General features: G+C 39.9%; 1 protein-coding gene across 28 annotated transcripts in view; it reads right to left on the bottom strand.

Annotated features, from left to right (window-relative positions):
* Positions 1–13472, bottom strand: part of NCKAP5 (NCK associated protein 5) — a 413976-nt gene that overhangs the window by 132556 nt on the left and 267948 nt on the right. The gene's annotated exons all lie outside the window — the stretch shown is intronic.

Below are 13472 nucleotides of genomic sequence, written 5' to 3' on the forward strand. Positions count from 1 at the left end.
TGCAAATATCTTCAAATCTCCCTTGTATATGAATGAAAAAAGACAGAGAAAGTTGCTAGTTACGTGATTACAGTACTAAATAAGTGGAGTCATGAAGGGTCTATGAAATGTGCTGCTATGTCAATTCTGCAAAACTGTATGCACAACTTAACTGCTACATCTACTTAAGATTTTTAAAAAGTGGAACTCATCATCTTTCTAATAAAATAACTTGCATTTTCTTCTTTAAAAGTTGCAATGAAAATTGGGCATATGGAAGCATTCTACCACTGAGATATGAAGTAGTTTATTGAGGAAAAGCTAACATATGTTCATGCCTAATGTATTTCACCTTTCTTCATCTAGAGCTAATACTGGAATTACTAAATAATGGGCTGAGAACCAAGCTACCACCTGAATACTGATTTAAGATCCACACTAATATATAACTGGAGAGAATCAAACTGACAGCAAAATTTTCAGAAGTGCCCCAGTCTATTACAAATCAGTCAGACTGGGTTATTATTAGCTGCTGCTGCTGAGTGGACTATGGCTGCTGAGTTTTACAAGAGGTCTATAAAAACCATACGATTGAACAGTGAATCCTACTAACTCCATTAATTATGTGTCCAAGTTCTGTGTTGAGAGAGAGAATGAGATAAAGCAAGCAAAACATCGAGACTACAAGCAGGCAATGTAAAATATTGCCCCAAACGACAAGGCAAGCATAAAGGGAAAAAAGAGAACTACACAGATGTACGGAGTGAATTATCACCTGAGTGCAACACAAAGTGGACAGTCTCTACCTTGTAAACCACATGCTCTAACTATATAAGCAGATGCAGTGTGACAACTAGATTAAGAATGGAAAATGCGAGGTAAATCAACATTAAATAATGGGTGTAAACACAAATCTAGAGAAGTCCTTTAATCAGTGTTTAGTTTATTGTGTGCCTTTTTGATAATTCTTACATACAAAGGCACATACTTCCATGATCTTTGGGTTAGTGTATAAGTGAGATGTATTTCCCTTAACTACTACAGAACACAAACTCTGTCTAAGCATAAAAATATGTATTTTCATGAAGAACTGATCCAGCTTGAATAACTGTGCAAATGTAATTCTTCAAGAGTTAACAGCAAGACATTATCTTAATTAAAACCCATAAACACAACTGAATTAGAAATCAGCATTGTGAATCACATTTCTAACAATGTCTTTTTAAAATATTAAATAGCTTAGAAATTGACTATTACTTTGTTAAAACTTTAATCAAGAATCAATTTTATAAGCTATGGGCTTAATCACTGAATACTCTTACACAAACCATGAGGCACAGATCTCATTCTGAGCCTCAAAACATAGATGTCAAAGAGCCAATCCATTAGGTTTCCAGAATTAGTGCTGTCCTGATCACAAAGGAACCATAAATATAGTAGTTGGGATTTTTTTTTTTTCCTTTCTTGCTACTCACTGGTGCAACGATCAAGCATCTGTAGTAAAAGAGCCATTAAACCATTTTCCCTTCAAGTTTCCCTGATGAGTGCATTGACATAAAACACTTCGATGAACTCGGGAAAAAAAAATTGACAAAGGTATCTCTGACGTAATTCAAACACAAAAAATCATTTTTAGGAGAGAATGTGACATGAATTAGATGTGCCTAACAATGGAAGAAAATATAAATGTCTGCACAGGGACACCTTTCCTGCTCAAACTAGAGGGCAGCAATTTCATAGGACGGGTAGAAGAAAGCATAGGTTATGACATTCCACCACAGAAAGGGGAGTAATGGAACTTCTTACAGAGTAAATCCCAGTCACCTAAAGAAGTAACACATTCATCTTCTAATTACAAAATTTTATGAACTTTGCACACTAGTGGCATAATCAAGAATACACATCCTGCTTTACTATGATGTGCACTAGAATACTTCAAGATCCTTACTACTGTTACGCCTGCTTGAGTGTTTAAGTACAGCTCACATTTTTCAAAACTAGTTTATTACTGAGTAACAATAAACGAGTTTCAGTGTTTCTGGCATGGGCTAAAAAGGTCCCTGAAATGTCACCTACCTGGAAAAGCTGCAGAATAGAGGAAAACATTACTAACCTTAGAAATTGTGCTTAGGCATGCGATTTGCTGAGGGCACAGTCCCGTCACTTTAACCAGTTCTACCTGGGTGACATACAGAAAGGGTAGAGTGTGGAAAATCCACACTCAAGAAAGCAAAGAAAACAGGTGCTTCTTAAACACCCTTTGTGCTTAAAGTCAAGTCAAGTGAAAAATCTGCTAATATCAAAGGCAGCTGCCTGCTGGGGGGAGGCAGGAAGGGGCAGAGACAGAGAGTTGCAAGAGAAAATGTGTATCTCCTGCATGATGTTGATCAAATCCTACAGAAAGGTCAAGAGTGAGCATGCTGAAGGTAGCAAACAATGGCGTAGAGCAGCTTATTCCTTTTTTTTCCCTAGATTCCTATACTTCTCGTGTTACCTCGACTAAAGACAGTATTTTGAATCTTCTAAACAGTCTCTGTTGCATGCCTCACATATTGCATAATTAAAAGGCAAGCTGGGTTTTCAAGCTGAACAGCAAAATACTCTCCAGGTCAGAAGGCCAGCAAAGGCAGAGCAAGTGCTATCCTGCTGATCGATGCAGTTTCATTTTTGTGAAAAGGTAACAGATGGAAATGGTACTCTGGAAGTAAGTTGGACAGGTTAAAAAAAAGGCAAAAAAAAGGCAAAAAAAGCAACAACCCAGCTCTTGATCTCCCCAGACCAATACAGGTTTAAGGAACATGCCTGTACCACAAGAGGATGCAAACACAGCAGCCTGATGAGCATTCTACAGTAAAAGCTCATCTACATCTCTAATGCTCTGTGTCAACAAAGAGACAATAAAAATACTAAATATTCAAATTTTACTAAAAGGAAACTAGGATTATGCTGCTCACTGTAGACCTGTTCCCACAGAAATAATGAGAAACTTACAATCAAGTCCCACATTGTGTAAGCTTCTCAAGCTTACACTGTCAAGCTTAAACTGTCATTGCTTTTCTGAAACCAACAGTATTTTGCAAGTCTAAAATGACATCCTGCCCTGACCATTACTTCTAAGTATTCAGTTTGTTCTATAAATCAAACAAATAGTACACTGATGATGAACCCTTTGATCAAACGCCATAGGCCCTATAGCCAGTAGAAAACAACAGATGAAAACAGACCCTGCAGTCTGGAAATGGCAAGCTTTCTAGAATCAATGAGAAGATATAAATCACTGAAGACATTGATCTATGAAGCTGTACAATGCAGTGACCTGACTGAGACTTATCAGAAAGCTGGTTTTCAGTTAGATGAAGTAGGAAGGGGCAGTATAATACTCCCTCTTTCTACTAATAAATAAAAGTAAGAACAATAAATTAAGAGAGCAGGAAATCCACCTGACATTCCAAATGATAATTTACTGGAATTTGTAAAATATAAATAAATATGTAGAATATAAAGCCAATCTTCTCCCTTCCACCCCTTTCAGAATACTGAACAAGAAAGTGTTTTCACTGTTTATAAACAAAAGAAGTAACTATAATGATAGAAAAGATCATATGGAAGCTTTCAAAAGATAAGAGACCAAACTGTCTATTTCAGAAATTACCTCTGTATTGGGTTTGCATGGCAAGGTTTTGGTAGGGGGGAGCTACAGGGGTGGCTTCTGTGGGAAGCTGCTAGAAGCTTCCCCTGTGTCCGACAGTGCCAATGCCAGCCAGCTCCAAGACAGACCCGCCGCTGGCCAAGGCCAAGCCCATCAGCGATGGTGGTAGCACCTCTGGGATAACATATTTAAGAAGGGGGAAAAGTTGCTGCACAACAGCAGTTGCAGCTGGAGAGGGGAGTGAGAATGTGTGAGAGGAAGACCTCTGCAGACAACAAGGTCAGTGAAGAAGGAGGGGGAGGAGGTGCTCCAGGGGCCGGAGCAGAGATTCCCCTGCAGCCCATGGGGGTCCACGGTGGAGCAGATATCCACTGCAGCCCATGGAGGACCCCACGCCGGAGCAGGTGGATGCCTGAAGGAGACTGTGACCTGCCCGAAGGAGACATGGGAAGCCTGTGCTGGAGCAGGCTCCTGGCAGGACCTGTGGCCCCGTGGAGAGAGGAGCCCACGCTGGAGCAGGTTTGCTGGCAGGACTTGTGACCCCACGGGGGACCCACACTGGAGCAGTCTGTTCCTGAAGGACTGCACCCGGTGGAAGGGACCCACGCTGGAGCAGTTTGTGGAGAACTGTAGCCCATGGGAAGGACTCACACTGGAGAAGTTCATGGAGGACTGTCTCCCGTGGGAGGGACCCCATGCTGGAGCAGGGGAGAGCGTGAGGAGTCCTCCCCCTGAGGAGGAAGGAGCGGCAGAGACAACGTGTGATGAACTGACCACAAGCCCCATTCTCTGTCCCTCTGCGCTGCTCAGGGGAAGAAGGTGGAGAAATCAGGAGTGAAGTTGAGCCTGGGAAGAAGGGACGGGTGGGGGGAAGGTGTTTTTAAGCTTTGGGTTTATTTCTCATTACCCTACTCTGATTTGATTGGTAATAAATTAAATCAATTTTTTTCCACAAGTCGAGTCTGTTTTGCATGTGACAGTAATTGCTGAGTGATCTCTCTCTGTCCTTATCTCGACCCATGAGCCTTTTGTCATATTTTCTCCCCAGTTCAGTTAAGGAGGGGAGTGACAGAGCAGCTTTGGTGGGCACCTGGTGTCCAGCCAGGGTCAACCCTCCACAACCTCCTCCTTCATCCCTGAAAAGGCAAAAGGCTGCTGACCCTCTGGACACAGCGTTAGTCATTGGGATGCCTTTCCTCTAAGACTTGTCACCTTTTCAAGGAACAGACAAGTGTCAAAGGGACACTTAGCCAGCTATTTCTTAACCATTATTATTTCAGAAATTATTGTACTTTTAAAGTTTTATTGGTAGTACCATCAGTTGTATGTTCTTTGCCCTTTCTTCTTTCTTAAGATGCTTTCTAGGAATTACATACATACAGAAAAAAAAATGGAAAAAAATGAACTCACTTTAAAATATTTCAACTTGTAACTATGCAATTTCAAACCAAGAAGAGTAAATGTCAGATGACACAAAGAAAAAAAAGGTAGCTAGCAAAAATCTATTCTAGATTTTCTTTTTTACAGTGAAAACCATGATTAGGCACTTACTGGAAGAAGGGCTCTTCTCTGGCAGTAAAGACAAATACATGATATGAAATGATCCTATAATTCCCCAGGTAACTCATGTTCCAATTTTTCCTAATTTGAGATTTTACAAAGTCGGAACTACCTAGCCAAGGAAGAAGTCTTTAAGAAAATGGAAATCATTAACACCGCTAACCAGCAGACTGGCTTCCAGGGGAGGAGGCCAAACAGAACCAGCAGCAGCACAGCATCTGCCACAGCTCTCAGCAATGGGAAATGCAAAATCCTGCACCGGGGAAGGAATAACCTCGTGCACCAGTAGAGGCTGGGAGGCAAATGCATAGGAAGGTCTCTACTGCAGGGAAGAGAGAAGATGGAGCCAGACTCTTCTTGGAAGTGGCACGATGAAAAGACCAGATACAATGGACACAGCTTGGAACATGAGAAATTGCCATTAGATATTAGGAAAACCTTTTTTTTTTTCTCCCATGAGGTCACCGGAACAGGTTACCCAGGGAGGCTCCTGAATCACAGAGATGTTGCAAAGTTCACTGGACAAGTGGCTATAATAATACAACATAGCATAATCTAATCCTGATATAACTGCATCTGGACTCTACAGTACTGATTATAAACAGCAATCTTTCACAAGGACATGTGACAGAATTCTGCTTGAACCAAACAAGAATTAAAAAAAGATCAAGATCTTTGAAATGCTGATTTTCTCAATGAGCGTTGGATGACATGAATTGCTTGTCTGGAATCTGGTAAGTAATAATTAGAGATGATATCCTTCCTTATAGAAGCTAAAGATCATTTTTATGTGATAAACACAAGTCGTCCAGAGAAGTGAAGTGTTTCAGATGCAATGCAGTAATGATCCCTCAGATACAAACGATCTCTATTTCAATTTTGGGTGTCAGATTGTGACACCCGAGTGGTTTTTTTTTTTCTGAATTCCTTTTAATTCTTCAGCTTCTGAAATTTATTAGAGACAATGGTGTGCTGGTTTTGGCTGGGATAGAGTTAACTTTCTTTATAGCAGCTAGTATGGGGCTCTGTTTTGGATTTGTGCTGAAAACAGTGTTGATAACCCAGGGATGTTTTTGTTCCTGCTGAGCAGTGCTTACACAGAGTCAAGGCCTTTTCTGCTCCCCACCCCACCCCACCCCACCCCACCAGCGAGTAGGCTGGGGGTGCACAAGGCGTTGGGAGGGGACACAGCCAGGACAGCTGACCCCAACTGGCCAAAGGGCTACTCCATACCATATGGCGTCATGCTCAGTATATAAAGCTGGAGGAAGAAGAAGGGGGGACATTAGGAGTGATGGCGTTTGTCTTCACATGTAACCATTACACGTGATGGAGCCTTGCTTTCCTGGAGATGGCTGAACACCTGCCTGCCCATGGGAAGGAGTGAATGAATTCCTGGTTTTGCTTTGCTTGCGTGCACGGCTTTTGCTTTATCTATTAAACTGTCTTTATCTCAACCCACAAGTTTTCTCACTTTTACTCTTCCAATTCTCTCCCCCATCCCAGTGGGGGGGGAGTGAGCGAGCGGCTGTGTGGGGATTAGCTGTCAACTGGGGTTAAACCACAACAAATGGTTTTATAATGGTTACAAATTCAAATTCTTCTGAGAGTCATGCCTGCAATTTTCTAAAAACACACTTTAATCACACTTTTAACCCAAGAATAAAATATATGTAGAATATACAATTAAATAGTGCTTATGATTGCTCATAACCACTTATTTGAGAAAAAAACCTCAAAATGATTCACAATATAGTTATTAACAGATCATATACAGAGGCAATGGTAACAGGTATCCAAGAATCCAATCAATACTGAACCCAAGCTAAGTGGCTAACTCAGCATCTCAAAACATTTAGCACTTTCCATGGTGTCTCAGGAGCTTCCACAGGACTTTCTAAATAAGACATTTACTAAATAGTTATTTTAGATTTCAGTGACTGAATTTGGTGACTGAATCCAGTACACTACACTACATTTCTAACACTCTTTCCTGCTATGATAAAGACAGACTCTTAACATCCAAACGCAAACTGCAATTTACAAATCCATACACAGAATTGTTTCTGTAATAATAAATTGTGAATGTTTTTTCTTGCAAGGCCATTCTATAGTCTCGATGTATTCTTAGATGATGTACTTTCAGTGTTCTTCCCACTGCAGACCCCCTAGTGTTCAGCACTATTCTTCACTGTGAGTGAGCGATATGAAATGAGAATTTTCAGACTGTCGATGTAGATAAAAACTGTAGATGAGGGTTTCTTTGTACTTTCATGAAAAAAATAGCCCCAAGCTATGCACAAGTAGCTCAGTCTGACTGCACAAGCTGAAAAAAGGCAGCAATTGCTCCAAGGACTACTGACTTAAAATTCCAACAAGGTTAAAATGTTTTCCAGTGGCACCTTGCTCCCCTTTCTCCCCCCACCATGACCTTTTTTTTCTTAATCATAATTAACAGTTGTTTACTGTGGCTCAATCCCTCTTAAATATGCCCGTTGAAATTTTGCAGCATCTTCTGATATACTTTATAACCTATTTCATTCGGCGAAACCCAAGATATATAAAAAACACTTGTATGTTAAGTCAGAGCAATGTGAAGTAAGACTGATGAATTCACAAAGTGTTTCATGCAAGATGCTTGCTACAGGAGTAGTCACTGATATTACTGTGACCTGAATATGTCTGTTCCATCAGCAACTTTTTAAAAATTTTATTTTATTTATTAGCTAATGGGAATCCCATTAAACACCATGACCCAGCTCTGAAAAAAGCCCGTATCTGAGCAAGCAAGTTAGAATGCAAAAAAAAATTACATGCACCTAGACAGTGCAATCTAAATGATCTCTGAGTAGAAGGCTACAAATATGACTTCTGGTTTTACCTTGCTTACTTCTGTGTATTCAGCTGTTTCCTCTTGCTTTATTTTCTCGCAGTGGAAGAATGTACTAAAATATAGCTTTGCTTTAGATAGCACGTTGGCAAGTGTAATAATAATAAATTTTTGTTTAGCTAACAGCTTTTCTTCAGAACAAGCTGACCAAAATTGAAGGAAAAGAAAGGAATGCACCTATATCACAAAATTTTACAGAAACATCCCAAATTGTTCACAATTTAACATTACCGTTGTCAGGAAAAACATATAAAATTCTTCTTTTTCATCTCTGGATTTCACTTACAAAGTGAATAGAGTGAGCACTAACATTCCCTAGATTAAATACATGTGATGGATAAGAGAACAAAGTACTTACTTTATGTTTCTGATATGAGCCTCCTACCACTCGCATATCAATCTAAATGTACTACATATTATTCTTCACTCAAAACACTTCTCACTAGTACAAGCTATCACCCCTATTGAACGGTTCTGTAGTAACATTAATAAATTTCCTGACGATGCTTTTATTGGCTGTTCCATGCATCAGAAACACCTATTTCTTTTGAAAAAGTTCAGATCAAAAAGGACTGTAAAAGAAGAAAACCTTCACAAGGAAATTCACCATTAAGTGTATTTATCAGATCAGTAAGAGTAGATGGAGTTTTTTGTCTTCAAGTCCCCAGCTGAATGTCAGTCCGGGGTGTCAAAGTGAACTACGCTAACCTTGCGATCAAATATTGCTGTTGACACCATCCTGGCTTTAGTGAATGGATATTCACATTACCAACAGCACCCTTGCCCCTGGCACTTCATCTGTCAGAAGCGAAATCAAAGACTGACCATTCTGGAGGTGACTCTTCCAAGCCAGGTTTCAGACATGGTGGTGGCAGGGCAGTGTGGCAGTAGCTCACCATGTTTTTTGTTCTACTGCCTTTTCAAAATGGAAGACTTCAGCTACACTGAATAGCAAAGTTATCAGTAAAAAAAAAAAATTGTTCTAGAAGCTAAGCTGTTCCTTCTTCCTATGTGTATATACGATATTATGAGAAGAATATGCAGTGTGATTTTTCATACAGATATTCTCTTATAAATTGGTTCATTATAGTACCATACTTAAAGTAATCATCTTTCCTCCCAGGAAACCTATATGCAGCGTTTAAACTTTTCTGAAGGAGTTTGTAAGTATTAAAGTAACTACACTTGACTAAAATGACAGTATTAAAATATCTACCTTTGACTGAAGTACAAACAAGCCAAACTATTCTGAAAATTAAATCCAGTAAATTTTATGTAACAGCAATTAAGGCAATAGAATTACTCTGGATTTAAATTGCTAGAAATAAGCCAATTTTTCTTCCCTTTGCAGTCCTTCACTTTTTTTTTTTAGTAATGTCTTTTCACTACTTGGATGAAGGCCAAATTACTCTTTTTAATGAAATTAAAAACTGAGTACAATTTTATTTTTTTTTTGGCCACCAGAAAGTCTCTTAAGTACTTATGCTTGTTGATCCAGTTTTCCATAGATGGTTTCTTTAGGGAATACCACAGACAAGCTCTAAAGGACATACCTGAAGATGAGTATTAACTAGTATTTTGGAATGACAGCAACATATTAACTGACTAGTTATCACCATAAGCACAATTGCAGAAGCTGACCTAAGAGGTTACCTGTGGGATTAGGACAAAAAAAAAAGTATATTATTAAATAACCAGGCAATTTTTTTCAAATGCCAGGGAGTAGGTTTATCTCACAATCTTGTCAGGAAGACTTCTGAAAGAAGCTCAGAATGCATCTTCACACAAAAATAAAAGTAGGAATTATCATTCTGGAGCAGATCAAAACTTCAACTTTTCAAATATGTTATTATAGTTTAGATTAAATATATTTAACTGAAATTAAAAATACTTTTATTGATCAGCAGTGCACATTCTTTCCAAAATAAATATACTGGTATACTGGTAAGTGCATTCTTCTCTTAAAATAATTTTCAAAGATAGAATGTTTGTAAATACAGCATAATCTCCTTTTTTTCCCCCTCAGAAAATAAGCAAAATTTTAGATTTTTTCCAACTTTTTAGAATTTAAAAAATAGCATTGCTTTCTGCTGGTCTGAAAACATAAATGAATCACAGTTCAAAAGGCAGAGTGAACAATATATTTTATAGAGATGTGGAAATAGGGAGAGAGCAAGTGACTTGGCCATATATAAGACCCAACCTTGGAATACCAAGGAATACAAACTGTTTTTTCAACTTTTCTGTCCAAACACTTCTGTCACTAGACAGCTGATTGCAGTAAATGGTCTCTATTTACTATTTCTTATTCATTATCCTCACACAGAAAACGCAAAGGAATAGATAGATAAAAATGCTTCTTATTTACTTGCCAGACCCTCTTGCCCAACCAGAACCTCTTCAATACCTGCCTGGGATGGGCAATGCTGTGTCAAGTCAACAAAGCACATCTGGACCCTGACAGGGATCTGGATAGGCTACAGATAGGTAAGACCCCCTTATTAAAATCTTCTTTTGGTCAAGAGCCAGGAGTCACACTACAGACCTGGGAGCTCTAAATAGTTGCCAGATGGGAGATGACGACAACTCCCTGGGTATCTCATCACTCTGCTGAGAAACAGAGCGGGGCTGGAAGTGGCACTGGGTCCCACGGCAAGCGTGCCGCAGCAGCCCTGCAGGCTTGCTTTCTCACACAAACAAAGCGTGGGCTGCCCTCAGCCTGCATGCCAGCACAGCCTTGCTGCTGGTAGCCCTGATTTGACCTGCATGAGGAATACATGCAGATAGAGAGCAACAAGTTCGCCTTCACATACAAAGAAACTGGCATCTCTCCAAGCAGCAGATAGATAGATTATCTTAAAACTGGTATTTGCTATAAACTCTAGGAGGTTATTCCAGTCTCTTAGGACTACCAAGCAGAGGCATGTTAGAGCCATACTCTTTTCTCTCAAAGACATCCCCTGAATTAGAAAAAAGGCAACCAGAAGAACACCATTAAGGGCAAGATTAAGGCTGCAGACAACCTGCTGTGCATAAATGGGAAGTCCCTGTATGCATTAGGATGACCCGTGTCAGTCAGGCTGTGAACCATATCATCATCTTGCTTTCCAAGGAGTGTCTCTGACTTTCTGTTATGCCTGTTTCATATGTATAGGGTTCAGGCAATGTGTATGGGCTGATTTTTGTGGATTCATTCCAAAAGTAAGAACTAGAAGAAAGATACAGCAAAAGCTAGAAACACTATATTGTAGAGGAAAATCTAAATGTAGAATTACAATCAGTATAATACCTAATAGTATCATTAAATCAGTCAATCTTCACCTCTTGTTACTGTAGATATATAGAAGATTCTGGGAAGGAAAGAACAGCTTGTTTGCTGAGAAACAGGCACACAAATGGCACATTTGTGATGAGACTTCGTTGTGTTAAACATAACTCCATTGCTTTGTTACTGTATTACAAACAATCAAAAAGGGAAAACTATTTGCACATATGTTCCTTGCAACAAAACTGTAATTTTGAACAGTGTCTGAGGAGCACCATCACTCTCCTTTGGGGGCAAGAATCCAATCTCAATGTAGTTAAATATGGGAAGGAATTTTTATCAGAATCTTTGCAGTGGTGGAAAACTACCAGAAGAAAAGCCAGAAGGAATTAGTTGTTACCGAGCTAGCCCTGGATGTCTCTGTATGGAAAAGCAGTCCAACAGCAAATGCTTGTGTCCTTGACAGCCCAGGATTTCCGGTGGAGCTCCCAAGAGTGCGGGTGGCTCCTCTTCTGTCCTTCTCTGGGAGACACAAAACTGCTAAGCTCTGCCTAGTAATATTCTCCTTAGTAGCTAAGGAAGCCTGGTTGACGCAGTCTCCTGTGTGCACTTCCAATCCAGAAATATAAGTTTAATTGTAAGGCTATATTTCCTCTTTCTGCAATAAAAGTTAGCATTAAAAATCCTATGTGGATTTCAGCTAGGGAATTCAACTAGTGCCTTTTTTTCAATTCATGGCCATGCCCCATCTATAAAATGTTACATATCAATGGCCTGAACATTAAGCTTGTATAATTTTGTGTTAAGATAAAATTATATTGCCAATAGATACAGTTTTTCTTCTCATGAAAGAGCTGTTGACACCAACGGCTGTGCAAATTAGAAGTGACAGTCACAACAACTGTTCCATATTTGAGTCTCACAAAGCACGCAGACAAAAAATTGGGTTGATCTGGCCGACAATGCCACCTGAAATGTGCCTGTACCACTTACGTAGTCACACCTCTCTGACACCTGCTTCAGAAAGCAATTGGCAAAATGCTCCAGACTTCATGACTAAGAGCTAGAAGTCGTGTACGACTGGAATTATTTTATCTTTGTATTGAAGTTATCAGTATTGAGTCTTTACAGCTAAATCTTCTTTCTTAGCTTTGCATAAGGCAGGCACATGTACATGTATTTATATCCAGCAAGAGGGCAGGAAATGGAACTGAACTTTCTTATGTTCAAAGCCACTCCTCCCGTGAAGCTGCACTGTGAGTTAATGACTGAAAAGGTGGTGATGTCCTGCAAATGGGACAGATGTGGAGCTGTGTGCCACTCTTCTCATGGTGCACACTAAAGCCTGAGAAATCTCTTCTGAAGTCATTACTTCTCAAAATCTTGTCATGCCTCCAGAGTGAGAAAAAGAACAGAACTGCACCACAGTCACCCTGCCAGCTCTTACTCGGTGAGAAGAGCCCATCAAAATGCTTAGCCTGCAATTGCTCAAACTGTCTACCACCACTTTGATGTCAGTGTAGTCAGATGGGTGCTGAAATGAGCAGTGAAGCAAAAATGAGACAGGACACATACCACTTTCAGAAAGAAATGGAAGGAATCAAGCTGCTCTTCTCCATTGCACCCAGGGCCAAAGAAACTTGAAAAAGTGCCCTACTATTAATGCTACCTGTAATCCCCATTGAGTCTTTGAGCTAAACTTCTTTTGGTGTAGACTCAACAGCACTGACCTCAGCACAGGGATTGTTCTCCTTGACAAACTCCCTACCCCATTACTCGTATCTTTCTCCTCTTGAATTTGTATAGTCAATCTCTGAAGGCCTGCACTGTCCACCATGATGAAAATCCCTTCTGCTAAGAAGTCGTCTAGACCATGTCAGCTGGTGAACAAGCGCAGTCAGAGACACTCTGCACTAGCACAGAAGTTGAGGGATGACTGGGCCCATAATATTAGACAGGATGAGTTTCAGGCTGTCTAAAACCCAGGACTTCAGTTCCTGCTGATCAAAAGAACGTGCCTGGTCCCCACAGCAGTATTTGTTTGGAGTGTAAATCTCAAAGAACCACAGTGGGGTTCTGAAAAGGTTACAACCCTTGTAGTCATGAGTTTTTATTTCCCTAAGTTTTTC

Source organism: Mycteria americana, chromosome 9, assembly GCF_035582795.1.
Source record: "Mycteria americana isolate JAX WOST 10 ecotype Jacksonville Zoo and Gardens chromosome 9, USCA_MyAme_1.0, whole genome shotgun sequence".
Taxonomy (NCBI): domain Eukaryota; kingdom Metazoa; phylum Chordata; class Aves; order Ciconiiformes; family Ciconiidae; genus Mycteria; species Mycteria americana.